Raw genomic sequence first — 4,548 nt, forward strand, 5'->3', positions numbered from 1 at the left:
ATATTTTGGTTTAAAACTCCAGCTAATCTGATTAAACTACAGCTGGTTCACTTTAGAAAGCTCTCAAATGTCTTCGCAAGTCATGTCAGTCAACTTCAAGTCTCATCCATCTCTTCATCTGCCATCAGGTCATGCTACCACATTCCCACAGCATCGACCTGCTCCAATCTGTCCAAAATGAGCTTAATTTAGACCAAAATCCACTAGAAACAGGTTCATCATTTACTTCAGCATAAAAATAGAGAAAAGAGATAAAATGACTCAAAGTTGGGATATAAATGGAAAATWACCTATCTAAAGAGAATAAAAAGGTACTTTACGTACTAAAAACTTAGTACGTATCACCGTGCTTAAGTTAAGTGTGGACATCATAAAGCCAAATGCAAATTACAATGAGAATGTACCCATACATGTTTTAAATAACTCTCGTTATTATCCGATGTTCAAGGTACTTCCTATATCTTTCTTTATATTTGATCGTAGCATTTTAATAGATTAATAAATTATTTTACTTTATATGTGTAGGATTGTATTGGCGCTATAGATGGGACACACACAAGGGCATCAGTTCGAGAGCATGAGCAAGAAAATACATTGGTAGAAAAGCATATGCGACGCAAAATATCATGGCAGTTTGTGTTTTAATATGTGTTTTATGTTTGCATGGGCTGGATGAGAGGGAACTGCACATGACACACAAATGTTTTTTTGAAGCCTTACGCAGAACTGAACTTAAATTTCCACATCCAACCGGTGGTTAGTATTTTTTTTTGTAGTAATGCAAACTTTTTTGTTTTCATACCGTTTGAAAAGAATAACAGTAGTTTGTTTATTTTTTATAACAAATAAGTGTTATGTTGTCGATGCCGGATATCCAAATACTAAAGGTTATCTTGTTCCATACAAAGAAACAAATATTCGTTATCATATACCAGATTTCCGTCGTGGTCCCAAAGGAACAAAAGAGACATTTAACTATTATCACTCATCACTGAGAAATGTTGTTGAACAAACTTTTGGAGTATGGAAAACTAGTTGGCAAATACTAAAAATATGCATGTCAATGACACCTATGAGACACAAGTAAATATTGTGCTAGCGTCGATGGCAATTCACAATTATATTAGAATGAATGGTAGTTTTGACGAAGGATTTGACATGGCGCAACATGAATCATATAACCCTCATATTGATGTTGAAGATGAAGGATGTGGTAGCAATAATGAAGCACATGAAAACACAAGTTTACGTCATAGGAGGGACGATCTATATATGAGTGTGGTAAGAGATATGATTGTAGGAGATGTAATAGGTAGATCCAGATGAATATTTATTATAAATGACGATCTATTTTTGTTATTGATATTTTGGTTAGAAAAATATTACATTATAAATGACGATCTAATATTTTTTTCTTGTACAGATCTATTATTTTTGTTATAAATTATTAATGGTATTGGTATAAATGTTTGTTAATTAAGTTAGTTTTTTGGTTGTAAATTATTAATCTTATTGCTATAAATTTTTGTCAAAGATATTATTATAAATGATGAAAAATAAATTTTTACATGTTAAAAAATCAAATAACTTAATATGCAATCCCAAACACTCCCATAAGTCAATAATATGGAAAAATGTCCTTCTTGGTCATTTTACATATATAAGCAAAATTTGTCAAACACTAAAAAACAACTTATTAGCTTATTGCTTTTTGGTATCGCTATAAGCTAATCCAAACACTTTTTACAAAACTCTAGTTCAATACCACAATAAGCACTTTTACAAAAAAGCATAAGTTGTTTTAAATAAGCAATCCCAAACACCCCCTAAAACAAGGAGAGATCAATCCAACCTGGGCGAAGGAGAACCACGGAGAACTAGATTCACAGAGACATGTTACATGGACAAGATCGATGGTGTTTCACGGAGAGGATTGATCGCTAGGAACATAAAAAGATCTTGTGGTAGTGTTGGCGACGAATACATCATTAATACCGTTTCTAGACTAAAAATGAATGAAATACCATCTAGGGTTGAAGATGAATACAACAAAAGGTTAGAGAGTAAGAAGCAAGGTAAGGAATCTGCAATCGGAGAATGGTTGGGCAGGAAAATCCTTGAATTTTCAACATGTAGATGAAATTTTGAGAAGTAGGAAAAGTCTTCTCAGGAATGCCAGAAGGTTTCTTGAGATGGATAGCAACACGCTCTCGGAGAAGACAAAGATAAAAAGCCTCCCACATAAAAGAGGAATGTCATAAGAATTTGCATTGATAGATTGCACATCTTGCTTCCACACTTGTAAGTCATAGATTTTAAAAATTTATGATTAAAAAACTTGTACCTCATGCTTTAAGAGTTGTAATAAGAGTTCACTTTAAATGCTTTATAATGTACTAGTGGTGTACACGCACGATGCGCGCGGGTGAATTACAATTCTGAAACATTAATTTAGCCTTGAATCATGAGTTTGTATGGTTATTTTGCAAGTCAACTAATATATAAAGTTAAAGGTCAATATGGTGTATTAGCAAGATCGAATGGAAAAATAATTGCACACGTATTGGGTTTCTAAACCCATATACTCAAAACTCATTACAAAACTTGAAATTCTTGACTGTACAAAGAAATACAATCATTTGTAAATAATGTTCATCCGTATATCTAAACTATTTTTTAGTTTTCATGATGCACTCATCCGTAAACATTTCCTGCAAAAAGCAGCGCAATGATTTTAATAGAAACATATGGTACCAAATGTGTAATAATATAATTGTTGATTATACCTTATTCATCATGTAAAACTTCTTGATAGACGACGTTTGAGGTGTAGACTCCGACACAATTTTTTCACAAACTTCATTAACACCTTCGTGTTGCCCCGTGATACCCCTCTGGGCAACACCACGTAAAGTTGCCCGTATGAGAATACTGATTCCGGTAGATAAACACTTACATTCGGAATTGTTTGACTTTGAGCTTTATTGATTGTCATAGAAAAGCTAAGCCAAATTGGAAACTGTTTTCTTTTTAGCTTAAATGGGAACATGTTGTCCTCGGATGGACATAAGGGAATTCTCTGCCGACATGTTCACAATATCGTTACCACCAGCAAAATTCGAGTATTGCTCGAATTTGATCCAGCTTAGATTGTGTTAATGTCGTTCGGCATTTTGTGGGAGAGATGAGAATATTACTATAGATGACATAGAGACATCTTTGTAGAGTTATTACTTGGTATGTGTTTTGGGCTGCTTAGCTCATTTTGTTTTATTGAGATTGCACACTTGCAGATTTTTCTTTTGGCTTTGACGGGTGATGGCCGAGCCGAAGCTCGTCACGGTCAAAATGCATTCTTTCACCTCGTGTCAATCTCTATCAGCTATTGATTCGTGCTCGTTGGATTGGTTCGCGGTTTGGTTCTGTTGGCTGATTTGCACATCATGGTGGAGTGTTGAAAAACTTAATTTGGTAAGTTTTGTTTTGGATGTTGTGCAAACACTCAAGAACATGGTACAAGTGATGGAAGCATGATAAATAAACTTAAGGCACATGTTTGGCAGCTACAATGACATCACCAATTTGAAGTCTCAAATTGCCAACTTGCATGGCATAGGTTTGCCGCCTATCCTACAACCTATTTKCCCATATAGTCAAACATGATGACATATCACATGCCAAGTTGATGCTGCATGAAATCCATCCAATTTGATGCATGAGAAGATGGGTTGCCGCCCATTCCTTTTCTTTTATTCTATATATATGTACATGTAGGATGTAAAAGAAACACACCACACAGTTTCTTTCTTCCTTTATTTTTCCTCTCATCATATTTTGTTATATATATATATATATATATATATATAACTTTGTTTACGAGGAAACTTTGGGTAGCTGATTCGTTGATCCAAGGATCTCGTAAAACACGTTGTAAGTTCTCTCGGTTAGTAATAAATCGATCTCCCTCTCCCTGTGGACGTACACTATCACCTCGATAGTGGAACCACATAAAATGTCGTTGTCTCGATTTATGTTCCGTTTTGATATTTGATCGTATACTTGATATAACTGCTAATTTTACATTTGTGGATCAGTATGATTTGTTAGACAAAAATATACAATAAATAGATCTCGTTAATCTGCGTTTGTTGTATTGGGTCAGTTTGCACCGTGATTTATTGTTATCACTTTGGGACCTTAAATCACTTTGTAATACGACATTTTAACTGGGACCGACCCTACAATTGGTATTAGAGCTTGCTAGATCTAAATTTGAATAGATTGTATATTTTGATTTGCATGTCAAGTGCCTAGTAAAATGTCTGGCGATTCAGGAAATCCGTTTGGCGGTCCTAGTTCCAACTCGAATCCAAATGTTTATCAGAAGGGTGCTTTTGAATTATCGGGGTCCGGGATTAGAATAGAAAAAGGAATGGAGAAGGTGATTTTGGTAAATGGCAGTTCACTACAGCAGCAGCACTTAGGAAAAACGATGTCCACCCCATAGTCTTTGCTCCGGAAGAAAAAGATCTGGAGATGTCATCTTTA

The sequence above is a fragment of the Cynara cardunculus genome (genome assembly GCF_001531365.2).
Source record: "Cynara cardunculus var. scolymus isolate 2C chromosome LG 2, CcrdV1, whole genome shotgun sequence".
NCBI lineage: Eukaryota > Viridiplantae > Streptophyta > Magnoliopsida > Asterales > Asteraceae > Cynara > Cynara cardunculus.